This window comes from Scylla paramamosain, chromosome 15, assembly GCF_035594125.1.
Source record: "Scylla paramamosain isolate STU-SP2022 chromosome 15, ASM3559412v1, whole genome shotgun sequence".
Taxonomy (NCBI): domain Eukaryota; kingdom Metazoa; phylum Arthropoda; class Malacostraca; order Decapoda; family Portunidae; genus Scylla; species Scylla paramamosain.
The window spans coordinates 14,011,012-14,031,011 of NC_087165.1; the positions used below are offsets into that span (position 1 = coordinate 14,011,012).

The window sequence follows — 20,000 nt, forward strand, 5'->3', positions numbered from 1 at the left end:
CCAACCCCACCCTGCCACGCTTTGCAACTTGAATAATGATAACTTTTGAATGCGTTGAATATGTCTTTAAATATCGATAATTTCAAAGCCTAGAACTATTCAGAGGGAGACCAGGACCACCACCTCCAGTGACATGCTGGTGTAGGTGCCTCTATCACACTCAAGGCAGCACCAGCGCTCCTGCACGGCAAGAACTTCGAGATTGTGGAACTTATTTACGGCAGCTACGCCTCACACTCACAACATGACACTTCAAAGAGTGAAAGTGGCAGCCCACAGCTGGCGAAAAACACAAACACCGACACTGGTGCTTCGCTGATAATTTTGTATATTGTAGGATTTTTTTTTTTGTATACATTTTCTCCTTTCTGTATATTTATAACCTTTTTAATTATCAATATAAAAGAACGTGTTGCTTTAAACCTACCGTTAAGTTCGTTTAGAGGAGAGAGAGAGAGAGAGAGAGAGAGAGAGAGAGAGAGAGAGAGAGAGAGAGAGAGAGAGAGAGAGAGAGAGAGAGAGAGAGAGAGAGAGAGAGATGCATTCCAGTCCTACAAATAAGGAAATACGAGCATCACAAGGTTTATGAGTTGCGGTCGGGAAGGACGGAAGGAAAACAAGTCAGGTACTCCATAAACCTTACAGACGGAGTGGCTAAGATTTGAATCACGGCAACGCGAAAAGTTTTGAACCCGCGTCTTCTGTCCACACTGGCCGCCACTTGCTGCACCAGATAAAAAAATATCTGTATATATATAAAAGTGAGGAACTGCACCAGATAAAAAAAATATCTGTATATATATAAAAGTGAGGAACACTTATTACCTAAGGAAAACATACAAGATTGATTCATAAGTATGGGAAGGGAGTCATAACCAGAAAAGTTATTCCTTTCTACTTTTCTACGTACTGAGGTGAAGAATATTAAAGGGATACGTAGAGAAAACATAGAGGACTCAATCATAATCCCTCTGATTGATATACTTTTAGCTGATGACGATAAAAGTCACTGTCTGACCTTACCGCGAAATGCAGCTTGAATGCCAAGACAGACGAAGGTGGAAAGGAAAGATGAGAAAGGAAACCGTCAAAATAAAGGAAAAGAGAAAAGAAACGGTAGGAGTGACAATAAGAAATGGCACTACAAAAGACTGACAAAGACACACACATACAAAGGGGCAGCACATCGCCCCGGCAGCACATTGTGGGAGACAAAACGCGTCTTGTTTACCCTCGCAAAGGCTCACAGTCGTCCATCAGGTGGTGCGTCCCGCTCAGACACAACCTTTCCGCTATTTCCTTCACTTTTTTTTTTTTTGACGCCAGCCAGTCAGTCAGTCACATAATAGTAGAAGGTATGCAGTTCTTTCTATTCTGGATTTTAAATATCAAGAGATATTTCAGGGAATATACATAAATAAGTGAAATGATTCGTGAATAATCTTACACAAAAAGTGAAATTGTTTCCTCTGATTTAGTTTTACCTTGATATTGGTATTGAACACCAATAGAAGAAAGTACTACTGCTACTACTACTACTACTACTACTACTACTACTACTTTTACTGATGCCAATAATAATAATAATAATAATAATAATAATAATAATAATAATAATAATAATAATAATAATAATAATGCGTATTATCTAACGCCCTACCCTTCATACTACAAAAAGAAATGCCGTGAGGAAAGACATAATTTGCTGTGGGTATCAAAAGTAAATTTAGCAAAATTTGAAAACGGACCTTGGACGTGACTGATGGATGACTGACGGGGATGGAATGTTCGTTTCATCAGACTTTCTTGTGTGTGTGTGAACTTCCAAAGGTGTGTTTATAAATGGATATTGTGCAGCGGGGCCTTGGTCCATACAGGGAATGACTCTTGAATTTCAGGCGGCAAAAGATAAGTTTGGAGTTGATCTAGTGCAAAGCGTGAACAAATGTAGTATAGTTTGTACGAAACTAAAGCGGATGCTAGCGAATATTATGATGATGGCGAAAACGACACTATTGGTTTGCTTCAGTGATCAGCATCCACACCGCCACGCGACACTTGCGTCCCGCCAACCAAGAGTGACGGGGCGACGCCACGCGGTTTTGCGGCATGTGCTGAGTGGTGATGGTGGGACCTTATTCTTCGTGTTGAGATGGAGCTCTCCTCAGCGCAGGTTCTGTGACATTGCTGAAGATGGACTGGACTGTCAGGTTCTGCGCTCCGACTGCTAAGCAGTGAGGATCAGAAAAATAGTGCTTGGGGTAGAGAGAAAAAGCAGGACGGAGTACTGTTACTGTTGAGATGTACGAGTACATAGGTACAAATGACCTAGAGGAAGGTCAAACAAAAGGAAGACTAACTCATCACAGACGTGATCCGTTCACTGGTAGTGGTCAAACCCACAAAGTCTGGAGTCACGCCGAGCTGCCCGGAAAGCCTCGGGCTCTGCCCGCTGGGTGAACTCGTAAATTGGCGTGCGTATGCCCCGCAGGTGCCGCCATTAACGGACTGAGCCTCGTCACAAACATAAAAAACTGTTAAGTGCTCGTGCATACTTTTTCACTATCACCTTCATCATCGTCATTAACAAACGTGTTCGCTGATAAAAGCAGTGTGGGTACGTACATGACAGGAAGCCGCAGGCCGGTGACTGTCCATTTCAAGAAAAACCAGGAAGGAGGGCATTCGCCCCACTGAGCTTACTGGAGACGCTCATCTCCTTGGGCATTTGGCTTGTGGTGGGTTGTGATAAAAGAAAAACTGTATTACACGTAGATTTGAATATGTTTCATGTGGGAATTTGTGCGTGTGGCTGAGTGAGGCACGGGTGGGCCTGGGTTAGGGGCGAGCGGCTTGCAGCGGGGCGAGGCGCTGTGGTTAACACGGACCTGTGAAGTTTCCGCCATAAAACTCTGTCGCGGCCGTCACTTCTCAGGGTCACGGAAGGTTCACTTGTCCTTCACGTTTGCGGAAACCAAGTTCAGTCATTGGAGTCGTAAAACATAACATTCACTTCGAGGAAAACCACAGAAACTCAGATTATCAAACACTTAGAGTTTCAAAATACACAAAAATAAATACAATACTATATGACCATCCAACCTACATCTACCACCGCTTTAATTTTTAGGCTGCAATCAGTTTTCCATGATGATAATATAACGAGATTACTGAATAATCGCAATCAATTAGCAGAAAAATATCCAGCACCCTTTCAATCATGCCCACTATGCTGCTCATCAAAATTTGTTTCCTACGTGTTCTCTTTTTTCTCTCTCTTTTACCAGCGAATATATACATATCTCCAGTAACAATTCTTCGGAACTAATTTCAGTTATCAGAGGAAATTGTTTAGAACATGGACAGGAATAACTTTCAGGCAAAGCATTACAGTATGAGAAAGAAGAGGATGAGAAGAGAATAAGAATAAGAGAACATGCAAAGATAGAAACGAATACTAGGTGTCATCCTCGTCCTATTCTGGCAAGCGGCGCCGCTTCTATAAATCATTTTAGTGTACAGTGACTCGGAAAATTAAGATCCTTGTCTGTATCGTCTTAGGTGTTGTGTTAATTACCAAAACATTTACCAAGGGAGGAGTCAAAGTGAAACCACAGAATCACGTGTCAAGAAAATACTCGATTTCTCCCAGGTTAAAAAAATACGTCCTTCGTTTCAGGTTAAAATTCCTAAACCAAGTCAAAGTTTACATGGAATTAAAACTTTCCCAAACACTCGAGGTGCAAAACTCCTGGTAACTGGAAGGAAAACACGAAATGTTCTTTAAACCTTTTATTTTTTCCCGTAGTGCTCTTTTCTCGGTCAATTTAGGAGCGCCCGTGAAGTCAGCGAGAAATGTTTGAACTGACCCAAGAGAGAGAAGGATTTTCGAGGCTGTATTTCGTTTTCTTCCTTTTTATTTTATGCTTGTTCAAAAGAGCAAGAGTGCTGTTAGGGCGAGATAGCAAATGAACAATGGTGTGTGTGTGTGTGTGTGTGTGTGTGTGTGTGTGTGTGTGTGTGTAGCGGGTTCTGCCTCTCTCATTCCCTCGGAAACCCTCCCTCCCTTCCGCATCCTGGGAGAGCGAGGAGGAAAGAGAAGCGAATCGCTGGCTGGATCTGACGGAATGACGTCCCGACAAGACAGACTCCGCGAATACGACGCTCTGTTTGGCAAGGCGCGCTGGGAGAGACCTCGTGTAAATACCTCGTTTCTTTACCCTGCATAGCCTTCGTTTGCATTATGTGACCGCTTCTTCTGTCTTCTTCCGTAATTCCTCCACCTTGTTCTCCCTAAAACTACGCAGAAATGCACACCTACTATTTTTCTATGCCCATTTCCCTTCCCCTTCCCTCCCGTTCTCCTTGTTTCTACAGACCACAGCTGCTGTATATACGTAACTGTTCCTTCGTTTTCCTGATTACTCAATGACCTTTCTTCCTTTACTTCTCGCCGTTTATGTACAGGACCTCAAGAGGGTAATCCGGCATCAGTGTTTATTTTACCCGGTAATTGGATACTCAACCCAATGAATTAACGTTCTTTCCTTCCTTTTCGTTTTTTTATACATTTATTTTTCTTCGTTAGTTGTGTACATATCTACATATATTTATTTTTATGTTTACTACTGAATATGTATTTTATTGAGCGAGGGAAAGAGATAGAGATAGATAGATAGACAGATATATATATAGATAGATAGATAGATAGATAGATAGAGAGAGAGAGAGAGAGAGAGAGAGAGAGAGAGAGAGAGAGAGAGAGAGAGAGAGAGAGAGAGAGAGAGAGATTGAATATTTTTACCGTCTGTCTATCTGTCTGTCTGTGTGTCTGCCTGTCTGTCTTATTTGACTATTTTCTTCTCCGTATGTCTGCTTGCACGTCTGTCTGTCTGTATGTCTGTCTGTCTTTCCTAACCGCCAAAAATATTAACCTATCCTCGCTTCCGGCACATTTTGACACACTCATCTCAGTCAATCAATCACAAGTCACGAAATTGCAAAATTGAGAGGATGAAAACCAAAGTGTGTAAAATAAAAAAGAAGACTAGATGATGATGATGATGATGATGATGATGATGATGATGATGGACAGGTGCTCAAATGAAAAAAAAAGTCAGTGAGTAGGATAAGAAATGAAGCACTTGTTCACTATAGTATCAGTAACATTTAGTGTCCTATGATTTATCTCAACAATTTCTGAAAAGAAGGATAATTTTACTTTCTTTCTTGCTTTGATGAGGCGCTAAATACATGTTCTAGTTATTTCTTTTGAACACAATTATTTTTTTTTTTTTTACTTTGGTATTTTCATCTGTAAACACACACACACATACACACACACACACACACACACACACACTTAACTCTACATCATACATAATACTGTACCTTCCTAACATTAATCATACTCCCTCACACACATGTTTACATATTTACCTCAAACTACCATTGCAGGCTATCCTTTCCGGCCATGACTCAGAGAAACCTCCCAATTTTGTATTGAGGGGAGAAAGCTATACGTTTAAGTGGAGGCGTTTCTTGATTTGTGTTAAGACTGTGGAAACAGATACTCCCTTACAGACTGTCGATACGTTAAGATCATCAAGCCAAGGAAAACTTTCGGCTTTACGAGTACACTGATACCTCTCCACTCCAAAATCTCCGCGATGTTAACGGTCATTCTGTTACATCATCAGTACTGCGTTTTATTGATAGCTAGCCACCTCATGTTCCTTGAAAATAACGGGAAAGAAAAAAATACAAAACGGTCACGATATTAATATTACCTCTGTATGCTTGAACAGGAAGCGAACTCAGCAACATATCAATCTTAGGGTAACATATACGCACATAAAACAAAGGAAGCTGCAGGGAGCCGTCAGGCCTACATGTGGCAGTGCCGGTATGAAACATGCCTACCCATTTCCGTCTATCGTCCGCATCCATAAATCTGTCTGGTCTTTTAATAGCTCCCAGCTGAGTCCATGCTGCTCATCTACCACTTTACATGAGAACCAGGTCTCTCATATCGTAAGCACGAATGTAATAAAAAGAAAAATACAAACAAAATATATGGAGTTTTCAATTAGTATACTCCCATCATACAATAAATATGAATCTTGTATTACGAACCATAACGTCATTTTTTTTTCTGTTTAGGCAACGTATACTTAACATAATGTAATAAAACCTAACTTAACCTAACATCGTGCATAAAAAAATACTTTAATAACAAAAGAAATAAAAGCAAAAGGAGGAGGCGGACGGTGATGCTGATGATTACGAAGATGACAAGCATAAAGACCAAGATGTGAGAAGACAAATGGTGACAAAGATAAGAACAAGAAGACGAATAGATAAAAGCAATAAGAAAAAAGGAGAAAGTAACGGAAGGAGGGAGCGTCAAGGGGTGATGAAGAGTAATGGATGAGGAGCAGGACAACCCTCGCACTCACTCACGCCAGAAGGGACTCATCGGTCACTGCTCCTCTCGGCACATCCCATAGACAAGAACCCAAGGGCGGCGCTCTCTTTCTAAGCCGACCCTTTTCAACGCTCAGCAAACACCAGTGATTCCTCGCACCTTCATCCCGAAACCTCATTCCTCCCTCTGCTCATCCGTCTGCCCCTCCCACAGATACATAGACAGACAACTCTTTGTGTGTGTGTGTGTGTGTGTGTGTGTGTGTGTGTGTGTGTGTGTGTGTGTGTGTGTGTGTGTGTGTGTGTGTGTGTGTATGGCATGTAATTTTTCTTTATAGCTTAGTTTGAGGTCATGGAACGAAGCAGCACGTCCCGATTTGCCAGACGAGAGGAAAACTGAACGTTGTGTGTGTGTGTGTGTGTGTGTGTGTGTGTGTGTGTTGAACAGGTGAGCAGTGAAGGCAATAAAGTGGTAGTGAGTGGAAACCCAAAGATAAAAACCGCGATAGTTTGTAAGACAACGCCCTCCCTCTTCTTTACTCTCCCTATCTCATCACTCTCCTTGTCTTCTAACCCCACTCTTCCTTCTCTACCCGTCAGTGGCTTCTAATCTTGGGTAAATTACACCAAGTGGGACATTTCGGTCTTTTCGTATGGTATTAGAGACCAAATGATAAACGGAAAACATTCCACAACATTATCCCCAAAAAATATTACTAATATTTATATTGCACATGTTTCCTTTATGCTTACGGTTAAATGACTACGGTCGCAACATTTAAGCACCAGACACTGTTGGTTGGACCTAATACTTATGCAAGAAAAGGTAATGGAGAGTATAAAAGTTGTAATGGAAGAGGAAGACTTCCCAGCACAAACGGAGCCAATTAGTCTTTGAATTTCTTTAGTTTTGAAAAATGCTTGGTAAAAACAATACAAAAACACTTGAGTTGTTTCTCTTTTTTTTTTCTGAAACAGCAATGTATGATTAAAGTATTTCCAGCCTCTGTTCTGCGTGAAGTATCTATAAGGAAAGAGAGTGAAAAAAGTCTCCATGCCACTCATGAAACGTGTCGTGCCCAGTCTGTCACCGCAACAAGAATGATCTCGTTTGTAAGTTAGAATTTTGTCAGTTGTTCCAGTGAGTTGGAGCGACGCAAGATAACGCACTTTTTTTTTTCTCTTTTCTCTCTCATCATTACTTTTTAATAGAATACATATCAATATCCATTGCATGTCACTTAATTTCCAGTGGATATAATTTCTTACATTTCATACGATAAAATTCGTTGATCGCTACTTGAAGTCACGTATTGATCACCCGCCTTAGTCATCAGAACAAATTACTTCTAAAAATAATTCTCACTACTCCAAGCATGTAACCTTTCACGTCTTACATGCTCACTCAATCACAGGCGTCAGAAAGTTGAACTGCTAAACTGCATCCTTGGAAGTGTTGGTAATCAGTGGTTATGAAATTAAGGAAGTGTGGAAAATGGGTTAATAGGGAAATAACAAAGGCTGCTAACAATAATCTACTCACATTCTTCGCTACTTTATATCCTCTTGTCGTGTTTTCCTTTCTTTTATTAATTTGTTTGATTATGCTTCATTTTTTTCGTTTCCTTTTTTGTAGACGTTCTTCTTTCTTGACTTCACGTTCTACAGCTTATCACATCACTGCAAAAAATAAAAAAAAAATCGAAACATTCACTAAAACGTATAAAAGACACAATATTAATAAGCAAATAAAAAAAAACATTGCACATCTTTAATAAAAGTTATCCACGCAAATTCACGCTTCAGGAAATTAATAAGCCTGATGTGAGCAAGCGATGTGAAGGTTACCAGCATTCCATTAACATCCCCTCCTCCTTTCTCTCATGCTCCTCCTCCTCCTCCTCCTCCTCCTCCTCTCTTGTTCATTGTTATCTTCCTTCCTCTCTCTTGTTGACTTTTTTTTTGTTTCATTGTTGTTGTTCCTTCTTGTTTTTGTTTTCTGTTCTTGTTCTTTACTTGTTGTTGTTTTTATTGCTCTTGTTATTGTTATTGCTCTTCTCCCCTATACCTCCTCCTCCTCTTCCTCCTTCTCCTCCTCCTCCTTCTTCGCCTTCTCCTCCTCCTCCTCCGTCATCTCATCATCACCGAGCAGTTCCACAATTATTTCTTTACCCTCTGGTGATCCAATTTCCTCCCCACCAGGATAAGGTAAGCAGGGTGCCACGAGCGTCACCCACCCACCAATAATTGTCTTCTTATCTTCAACTTGCTCACTCTATGGTCCTTGTCTTGATCCCAACCTAATTAAAGCTATATATGTACACTTTAGAGGCTATTACTGTTACTACCATTATTGATACTGTCTCTGGTTCTGTTGTTACTGCTGCTACTGATGGTGGTGGTGGTATGTAGTGAGTGGTGGTGGTAGTTGTTGTTGTTAATGTTGTTATTGTTGTTGTTGTTGTTGTTGTTGTTGTTGTTGTTGTTATTATTTGTTGTTGTAAGAAGAAGAAGAAAAAGAAGAAGAAGATGAAGAAGAAGAAGAAGAAGAAAAGAAGAAGAAGAAGAAGAAGAAGAAGAAGAAGAAGAAGAAGAAGAAGAAGAAGAAGAAGAAGAAGAAGAAGAAGAAGAAGTAGAAGAAGAAGAAGAGGAAGAATCGTTACTGTCGTCGTCGTCATCGTAGTAGTAGTAGTAGTAGTAGTAGTAGTAGTAGTAGTAGTAGTAGTAGTAGTAGTAGTAGTAGTAGCAGCCGCAGCAGCAGTAGCAGTAGCAGTAACAATAGTAGTGGTAGTCTCGCACGTTTGCTCAGTGGTAGTTTTATTTGAGGCACGCACGACCTGCCCTCAAGGAGACTCAGGCGGCGTGACACTCAGCCATACAGCACCACTCATCACTGTCCTGGCTGAGAGGGCGAGGCGTGAGAGAGGAAGTGGGGAAAAACATGCTAAGGTGAAGGTGGGGGCATACACTAGAGCTGCGTGGCCTCGACTCTCATGTCCATTTCAGTGCCCTTTGAACCTGTGGTGGATGACATCCCTCACCCCGGGACACATGGCTGCTGTGACATACGTGTTTCCACAGCTTACCTTTCCCAGAGAGAGAGAGAAACAGAGAGAAGAATAAGTAGTGGTGGGGGAAGGGATGATGGGAGTGTCTAGATCTTTGCCTTTACTTGGGGGTTAACACTAAAGTGAAATGCAGAATGTATCTACAGTGTTTGCGCTTTCTTTACTCAGGCTTCTACAAGGTTAGATTTTTCACAATTATAAATTTTGCCTATTTATCAACCAATCGGAAAAAAAAAAAAAAATAACAGCTGAGTGAAATGTGTACCGACTACCCCAGAACAAGGAAACATGGAAATAAGAGGAATTAATGAGAATGGAAATAAAGTAATACATGAAATAATGAAAAGAAATCAACAGTATTCATGACATAAGAATATAAGTATAGCATAACTATGAAATCCAAGTGTGTGTGTGTGTGTGTGTGTGTGTGTGTGTGTGTGTGTGTGTGTGTGGCTTGTGTGTGTACGAATATATTAATACTTGCGGTAGTACGTGCACGCCTGACAACCCCCCGACAGAACGAATTGCTTAGACTGTCTGTCGGGAAGAATGTTGCTGTCCTAACAATGAAGTCTTGCGTCATCGCCCCTCAGATCTGCGGCTTCCGTGGGTTTTAGGCGAGAGACTCCTCAAGGGTGTGTCTCAAGTGTGACTCCTTGCCTGTGACTCCTTGCCTATGACTCTTGGCACTGACTCCTTGCCTGCGACTCCTTGCCTGTGACTCCTGGCACTGACTCCTTGCCTGTGACTTCTTGACTCTGAATACATACGCAACATAAAACAAAACATAACATATTATAAGCTGGTTAACCCCTAAGAGCGTAAGAACATAAGAAAGTAAGGAAAGATGCAATAAGCCACCAGGCCTACACGTGGCGGTCTCTTTTTGAAATCTACTTATCATCCTCATCCATAAAGTTGTCTACTCTTTCAAAGCTTCCTGATGACTCAGCACAAACAACTTGACTATTGAATCAATATCATTCACCTACCACTCTCTTTGAGAACCAATTGGAATGGAAGATGACTGGAATATAATTAGTAATGACCTTTTCAAAGTGGAATCAATAGAAACCTTTAAAAGATTAGATTAGATTTTATGGACAGGGATGATAGTTAAAGGAATATATGCTTTTTGCAGGGACTGCCACGTGTAGGCCTACTGACTTTTTACAACTTTTTTTTATAATCTCATATTATCCTGTTCATCAACAGAACACTTGATTAACGGAAATGAAAGTTGAAATAATTGAACGCGTACGTAATACTGAAGACTAAAAAAGGTAAATGGATGGGAAACTATTGAAAAACGTACATAAATGAAAGTTAATGAGAACAAGCGTAAATTCAAAACAGAAAAACGCTTATAGTAATATTTTTAAGCTTGAAAGAGGAAGGCAGGAGGGAAAGTTAAAGTTCAACAAGCCGTAAGGGAGAGTGTGATGCCAGTGAGAGTGGAGAGAGTGAAGAGAGTGAAGGGAGGTAAAATGATTAAATAATGTGTGTGTGTGTGTGTGTGTGTGTGTGTGTGTGTGTGTGTGTGTGTGTGTGTGTGTGTGTGTGTGTGTGTGTGTGTGTGTGTGTGTGTGTGTGTGTGTGTACCCTCCCCGTCACACAACCAGCTGTCGCCTCTTCACCTGGCAACCATCGACCTTAACAAAATTAGCAGACAACCTCAAATTTCCCTGTATGTCTCTGTCTGCTAGACTGTTCATTTATCTGTCTATCTTCCTATTTATTTGTCTGTTTATCCATTTGTCTATCTGTCTGACCGGCTATTTACCCATCTCTCTATCTGTCGGTCTTCAAACATAAAAAGGACATTGTAACTAACACACTAACTAAAATTGATGTGGTTGCTATAATCTACTCGATAAAACACAGAATAAAATATAAATTGACGCTCTACATCATCACTTTTATGGGTCCTACGACTTGAATTGTTTCACACGAGGATTACCAAGACACTTCAGAAACTAAAACGCCAACTACTTCAATTTTTCTCCGGTCGTGTTTTTCTTCAGGGAAACATTATGCATCGTCTTCTTATCGCTATTGTGTCCTCGGCAATACTCCTTAGCACACAAAAAATAATTTAATACGTAAATTTTCATTCTCATAAGGAGCTTAACAAGTAAAATCTCTCTCTCTCTCTCTCTCTCTCTCTCTCTCTCTCTCTCTCTCTCTCTCTCTCTCTCTCTCTCTCTCTCTCTCGTCAAATACTTGTACTGTTATTTTACTTCCGCTACTCGTGTGAACTCAGCGACCTTCTCATGCCCCAGCGCTGCCTAAGAGCAACATTATTTCCCCCATCACGATCTGAGAATCTACACTTTCCACCTCCCTTGACACGATGATTGAATATTGACTCGTTTTCCTTATGCACTTCACTCTCTACCGTGTGCTTCGTATAGTGATGTTTTTTTTTAATAGATCAAGAACGATATCAACACTATTTTTCCAATCACAATCTAACAATTTACACTCTATTTCCTGTGATACGATGATGGAATACTGACTCTTTTTCCAGATACTTTTCATTATTCACTTACTTCCCTTCTCTGTGATTCGTATGTTGATGTTATTAATGGACCAAAAGCAAGATTAATTTCCCCACCACGATCTGATAATCTACACTTTCTACCTCCAGTGATATAATGAATGAATACTGACTGTTTTTTTCTCATACACTTTTCACTAATTCACTTTCCTCTCAGTGCTTCGTATGTTGATGTTCTTAATGGAGTATCGTTTAGACGCTTGCTTGTTTGACGGAAAGTTCTCTGATCACGTTTTGTTTCTAAGTTTGTTTGGAAGGTTCAGGTTACTTCGGTCGCATCAGCCAGTGCTTACTGATAGACTGGGTGTGTACGGTGATGCTAATGTACTGTGAAGAAACAAACTTCCTTCGCCTAAAAGCTTCACCCAATTCGGTAGTGCGTGTATGTGCATGTTTGTGGGTGGGTTGGGAGAGTTGGAGTGTGTGTGTGTGTGTGTGTGTGTGTGTGTGTGTGTGTGTGTGTGTGTGTGTGTGTGTGGGAAACTGTCATTCCTTTCATCTATCTTCTTTTTTCACTTCCTTCTTACCCACCCTCTTACCTACCTGTATCTATCTATTAATCTATCTACCCATCTATCAAAGTTTTGCAAAATGTCTATTGATTTAATCCTTTAACAATTTCCTCAAGGAAGTACTTCCTTAACGAAGTACATTTGGTCATTTATAGTACTGAAAATTTGGAAACAGGAGACAAACTATAAGAAAGTAGGAAAGACAGACAGACACACAGACAGATACTCAGATAGATAGATAGACAGATAGATAGAGAGATGGATAGATACATAGATAGACAAACAGATAGATACATACATACATACATACATACATACATACATAGATAGACAGACAGACAGATAGATAGATTGACAAATACAGACAGACAGAAAGACTAACTGGCAAACAGAATGCTAAGAAAATACAGAGTTGTCAATCTTAATACTCAATGGAACATTATCACTAACGAATATATTTTGTATATTAAAATGTCTATCATGATATACATTAGAAAACGTGGTAGTGAAAGGATGTATATATTTAAAGAACTGATGTGTGTGTGTGTGTGTGTGTGTCTGTGTGTGTGTGTGTGTGTGTGTGTGTGTGTGTGTGTGTGTTTTATGCATTCTATATACAGCTTGTGGTCTCGTCTGGGAATCAGAGAGGATGCTGATGACCTCTGATGAGAGAGAGAGAGAGAGAGAGAGAGAGAGAGAGAGAGAGAGAGAGAGAGAGAGAGAGAGAGAGAGAGAGAGAGAGAGAGAAATACCTTATAAATTAACCACCAAAAACTAACGATAGAAAACAGCCAAAGAAAGTGAAAACGGAACAGAGACACAAGAAAACACAAATACAAGAAAACAACAACAAATGAGCGCAAGACAAAGAGAAAATATTATGACAACACAGACTTAAAACTGACGAACTGCTACGACGAGGAACGAAAGTAATAAAGAAACCAAGAATAAACACCGTTGGGAATCAGTCACCAAGCTCAAGCAATGACGACGACGACCACGACACGACTTGACGAGGGACTAGTGTGGTCGTGCAGCTGACCACGACCTAACCACAGGAGCGCCTCACAAAAAAAAAAAAAATAAAAATTCTCACCACTGTATTCAAATGAGCGGGAGGTTCTGAAAAGTAAAATATGCAAATGGAAAGACACACACACACACACACACACACACACACGTCCCATTCGTCATCAGTTTTTTTTTTTTTACTTTAACTTTCATTCATGTTTCTTCTACTATTGCCCTTTCACTCTCTTCACTGCTACATATATACTCTCTCTCTCTCTCTCTCTCTCTCTCTCTCTCTCTCTCTCTCTCTCTCTCTCTCTCTCTCTCATTAGAGGCATCAGAGGTCATCAACATCGTGTAACTCACGGAGAATGAGACCACAAGCTGCATATAGAGCGCAGAACACACACACACACACACACACACACACACACACACACACACACACACACACACACACACAAACAAACAAACAAACAAACATAACTCCCTTCCGCAGTGTTAACTAGCAAATATGCGTCATCTGTCCCTATGGAAGAGCCGTTACCTCCTCCTACTCCTCCTCCCCTTCCTCCTCCTCCTCGTCCCCCACCACCACCACCACCATCACCTCCTTAACGAACACCGCATTGCTGTTGCCTCATAAATAAGAACAAGACACATAAACCTTCCGCTAAGCTCGTGATTCAACAAAACAAGCTCAAATTACAGAAAGGAAACGTTACTCGAAGACCACAAGGGGAGAACAGCGGCTCTCTCTGCCCCGGCGAAGTTCCTGACGAAGTTGCTAATGGTAAACTGCACGACATGATCTAAAGAGATGTAGGAGAGTGTATAAGTGAAGGCACGGAAATCAACGGTTGTAGTGGTAGTGGTGGTGGTGGTGGTGGTGGTGTTCGTTCCTTGGCATAATCTAGAGCAAGAGAAGGTACAGTAATATACATTTGCTGCTGTTATTCTCTCTTTTTGTTAGCTCCGAAAATAACAATGCAAAGTCGGTTGCTAAAAAACATTACATGCTTATATTCGTGATAGAATTGGGAGACCCCAGTCATCGTTCTCAAAACTAAAGGAAAAAAAAAATCTTACTCAAAATTGGGGAAAAATTATTCGGGGTGAGATATAAAACTTTAAACTAACAAGGAAATTAAATTTGATCGAGCTTAAAATTACAAAAAAAAAAAAAGCATAACCGTCCTTGAAATTGAAAAGAAATGTAATAAGCGCAAATAAAACTAAAAAAAAAAAAAAAATCGCACTAAAAGCTTTAACAATAACAATCGTACTCGAAACCGAAAAGAAAAAAAATGCGTAGTCATATATATAGTGAATAAAGTGGAGAGAGAGTGGAGAGCGAGAGAACATTAGACAGTGAGAATAGCAGAGAGTAACAGAAGAATAAAGAGACATTTATTTTCTTCGGATCTTCAATGACAGTAACAGTGACAAGATGCAAAACAGGTGGAGGATGTCAAGGTGAGGAACCTCGTGGGAGAGAGAGATGAAGGAGGGAGAGAAAGAGAAAGGGGGTGAGGCAGAGGAGCGAAAAGAGGGAAGATGGAAAGGAGGGAGGGAAGAAGGGCGTGTCAGCGGTGAGTAGGAGGAAAGAACAGGTGGGGGGGGGGGAAGAAAAGTGTGTATGCATCACTAGCTAAAGAAGGAAAGTGACGAGAAGGGAGGTGGAGGAAGTAACGATGATATCACGACAGAAGGTAAAGAAAGACGTGAGGAATCGAGACTTAATGAAGGGGAATGAAGGGAAAGCAAATGGAAGGTGTTTGCAGGAAGCGCTGTGCACAGAGAGTTAATGAAGGGAATGGAAGGATGATGAAAAAAAGAGAAAGAGAGAGAGAGAAAGAGAACTGTGACGACTAGTATTAATATGGAAAGACTGTGTGGAGGACTGGTAATAAGCAGCGGGCATGTAACTGTCTCTCCCTCTTAATAAGGCAGACTGGAAATGTAACAGTTTAATAACCAGAAATATTACAGTAAGAAATTGCGTTAGTAATGGAGTGGAAAGAACGGTAACCAGGACACTGACCGAACTAAAATAAATATATAAATACTTAAATGAATAGATAAAAATTACGCAAATTAACAAAAGGAAGGGCCTGTATTATAATGCACGCCTAATATGACAAAGAAATATAGTAAATTATACACTAAATGACTTTAAATAACAGAGTTAGCAAAGCATTACAATAAGTAACCTAAAATAAGTAGGCAAAAAACATTAATGGAGGATAGGTCTATTGAAGAGAAATGATATATGTTATACCACATGACGCAGAATAATGTACAATTAGTAAAGAGAGAAATATATTACGTATACACATTTCACGGAGCAAACTCGTTTTAAAAAGCCAGGAAAACTAAAAGAAGAGATATTTAGCAACAAAGGAAGCAGTGAATTTAATCAAGTAATATCGCAAATTACAGACTAAATTATTTAAAACACAAAAATATACGTTCAGCAAAAGAAAAAAAATCATAATCAAACAGGAAATTAAGGAAAACAACACAATTAAGAGACCAAAATACTAACCAAAACTGTTATTTCGCATATTTAACCGCAGGAAAAAATTAAAGTAAGAAAGAAAGAAATGCGTAAAAAATAAACATGCAAAAATCAGCAGTGCCTGGAAGTAGAAAGAGAGAAGAAAGTAGGCAGAAAAATAATAAAAAGAAAAGAATGCGTACAGTTGCGGTCACAAGTCCAGCAACCAGCAACACTCCTTCCCACTCTACTTTTTTTTTTCCCCCTCAAACTTAGCCCTCTCATTGCTGTGGTCGTCCATTTTATTTTTATTTATTCATTTCATCTCTATTTTTCAGAGCACTGTAAATAAACGTTTGCAGAAGAACGAAGAACAAGTTAAGTTTGTCTTTCTAAGCTACATAACTATTCCAGAGACTGCAGTACAGGAATAAGAATTTAAAAAGTTGTTAACAATTATGAGAAATGTTATTTTTTTAGTCTGCAGACAATCCACTTATAAAACCAGACACAATACATGCAACTCCTCTGCTGACACTCCAAAACAGAACCTGACAAATAATGCAACCACTCCTTTTCTGACAATCTCCTTTTGAACCTGAGAAGTAGTACAACTCCTTTCCTGACGATCCCCTTATAAAAACTAACAAGCAATACAACTCCTTCCCTGACAATCCCCTTATAAAACCTGACAAGCAATACGTTCACAGCAGATCGGAGGACTTGTGGAGACAAAGAAACGGTGAATACATGTTACTCTACTATTGCCCGTAACTGTACGAGTAACAATAACTAAATGCCTATTCCGTTTGTCAGTTCAAGAAGATAACTCTCCACTTGAATGCTTTTAGGAGTATCGCTAATAAATATACGATCAGGCAGTTTTTATTATTTATTTATCTATTTATTTATTTTCACTTTTCTTTTAAGACAGTGACAGCTGATCAGAGTTTTTGTTGGGTATATATATTTCCTTTTCGTTCCTTGGTCTGCCTTCTTTACACGAGGAAAAGATAGTTAATAAGCAAATACAGTGATAAAAAGGAAGGTAAGGAGTAAAGAACAAGCAAACAACACAAGATCGGGCAGAAAAAGAAGAAAACAATGAGAAAATATATAAAAAAAGGAAAAAAAGACGGATAGACAAGCATCTCTCTCTCTCCTCTCTCTCTCTCTCTCTCTCTCTCTCTCTCCTCTCTCTCTCTCTCTCTCTCTCTCTCTCTCTCTCTCTCTCTCTCTCTCTCTCTCTCTCTCTCTTAACAGCACTCAGGCAAATAGTCAGCCAATAACGCCGTGTCGCCATCCGTCTCAATCGCCAGGAAGGAGGGAAAGGAGCATGTGTGTGTTTCCTCAGTACCGCTCCTGCAGGAACCTCTGAATTTAAGGAAGGTCCGCGTTCCTTTACGACTTTTTAACGGGATTACATGGATTTTCAAGTCTCTGAATTCCTGGAAGAGTGGGAGTTTTCTGTGTGTGTGTGTGTGTGTGTGTGTGTGTGTGTGTGTGTGTGTGTGTCTACTATTGATGGTGGAAAATTTGCTGGTCTCTGCATTGCTTTCAAGAAATTAGGAGGTAAGTTTACGTAAATTGTGAGAATAAGGATACTTTCATGTTCTCAACGTCACCTCTCTCTCTCTCTCTCTCTCTCTCTCTCTCTCTCTCTCTCTCTCTCTCTCTCTCTCTCTCTCTCTCTCTCTCTCTCTCTCTCTCTCTCTCTCTCTCTCTCTCTCTTTGTGTGTCTCTCTTTATCACACAAGAGATTGCTACTTTTCATCACTCCAAATTTCCCTCAAATTCTCAATAAGAAAACTAAGTTAATCTTCAGCAACAAAATAGGTCTTGAATTACAAGATATTTCACAAACTACGCTCCATTATTGAACATTTTCTTCAATTAGTTGATAAATTCATTAAAAAAACATAAATCACACAAACGATAGATCTTGAATTACAAAAATGAAAAGGTACGCTCGATAAGATAAAGAGGAGAAAGAGAGAGAGAGAGAGAGAGAGAGAGAGAGAGAGAGAGAGAGAGAGAGAGAGAGAGAGAGAGAGAGAGAGAGAGAGAGAAAGGAATAATCACACTTACTACAGTTTAACCGAATACTGTAAACCACCACACACAGTACATTATAGACAGTCACGATCACGCCCGTTACCACCACCATCACCACCACCACCACCACCACCACCACACAGCGTAATAGGTTCACTCAGGTAATGACGGTAAGAGAAGGGAAAAAAATGTTGAAATACGAGTAGATAAAAACCGCACGGATGCCAACAATTATCTTTTTTCTTATATAGTTGTGGTGGAATGAAATTAATTGGGTTGTAAAGAGTCGTTCAAGCATAAAACTCCGCTTAGCTTACGGTAAAAGTGTGTGTGTGTGTGTGTGTATGTGTGTGTGTGTGTGTGTGTGTGTGTGTGTGTGTAAATGTGGCCACTGGTCTCCCATGAGTGTCTGAGAAGTAACTGCATCGAATTATTGTTATTATACTCGTGCGCTTGTTCTCCCAGAGGCAAGGAAGAGGAAGAGGAGGGCAGGAGGAAGAATAGGAAGAAGGAGAAGGAGGAAGAGAAGCAAGAAGATGCACATGTCCTCTTCCGTTATGTTGGATACTTGAGTGGCTGCCTCGGACGGCTGACAGAACGCAGATGTGGGCAGAGGAGGGTGAAGGGGAGTGGAGGGAACGTGAGGAGGGAGTGAGGAATGAAACTAATAAGGGTGGGTGTTAGGAAAAAAGGTAGTGTGGGGAGGTAGGAAAGGAGGAAGGGTGGGACTAAGGTAGGGAGTAAGTTAGTGAGGAAGGAAGGAAGGATAAAAGGAAGGAAAGAAAGAAAGAGAAAGAAGAAAACATCACAGGAAAAAAAAAAGATTGAAAGAGAAACGAAGGATGGATGGAAGGAAGGAAGGGAGGATGGGAAATGGCAGAAAAAGGAAAGAATGAAGAAAGAAAGAATGAAAGGAGGGAAGCACGGAAGGAGAGAAATATCACAAAACAAACACACACACACACACACACACACACACACACACGATGTAATATTAAGGTGATGGGTTTGGGGAACCAGTCATTGTCTGTCAGTGCCCTCACTCTTGTCTATTGGTCGAGCTTGTACACTCCTCATTCATTCTTATTCAGGTTATCTCGCATATACTTTCCTGCGCTGATCTTCTGTCGATTCCGCAAGAATCTTATAAGATATGACAAAACAAGGGTATTTTGTGAAATGTACACAAGTTTTCTTTACTTCTTTTTCCTTGCAGAAAAGGTTTGAATAATCTTGCATGAATTTTGAACGTTAAAGATTTGAGTGTGTTTTGGATGCGTTTTGAGCTGAGGTGACACTATGTTCTGGCTTCGCTTTTTTGATGAGTTCCTCTGCTGGCTCTTGCATATATGTATATCTACGAAGTTCTAAATCGTAGTTCCTGAAAGACATCTTGTTTTCCGCTGAGAGGCGCAGCACGTTTCCATCTTATAGTGATGCTGCTTCACATCAAACAAGTATTTTTCTAGACAACAGCAGTATCATCAACAGGAAATATTGAGTTTTAGTCACAAATGTCAGAGTGAGGGGAGAATAATGAATAACATCAGTACAAGAATAGAACTCCCTTTGATCACCTGCAAAGCACGTCTCGTATATCCATCCAAAGACACCAAGTCGCTCACGAAGACATCGACTCAAAACTCTCTTTTCGTGTCACTTCCACTGTGAAACTATATCTTCTAGGAAAAGTAAGAAATACGGTATCTTTATACCTGAATATCATGAGGATTCTAACTTCAAGAAAAAAAAAAATTGGACTGCGAGCTTAACTAGAAGCGTTAGATCTCCTTCGCAACTCTGTAAGTTAAGGAATTTTCTCATAGAAACTTCTCATGTTATATATACTTGCTCTGAGGATTCTTCCG

General features: G+C 40.2%; 1 protein-coding gene across 12 annotated transcripts in view; it reads right to left on the reverse strand.

Annotated features, from left to right (window-relative positions):
- LOC135107481 (serine proteinase stubble-like) overlaps positions 1-20,000 on the reverse strand; it is a 237,911-nt gene that overhangs the window by 80,879 nt on the left and 137,032 nt on the right. For 10 of the 12 annotated variants that reach the window (XM_064017387.1, XM_064017385.1, XM_064017384.1 and 7 more), the window contains one exon: positions 7,970-8,106. The exons of the other annotated variants lie outside the window; for them this stretch is intronic. The gene's annotated coding sequence lies outside the window, so the exon portion shown is untranslated. The remainder of the gene's footprint in view (positions 1-7,969; positions 8,107-20,000) is intronic. 12 annotated transcript variants of the gene reach the window in all.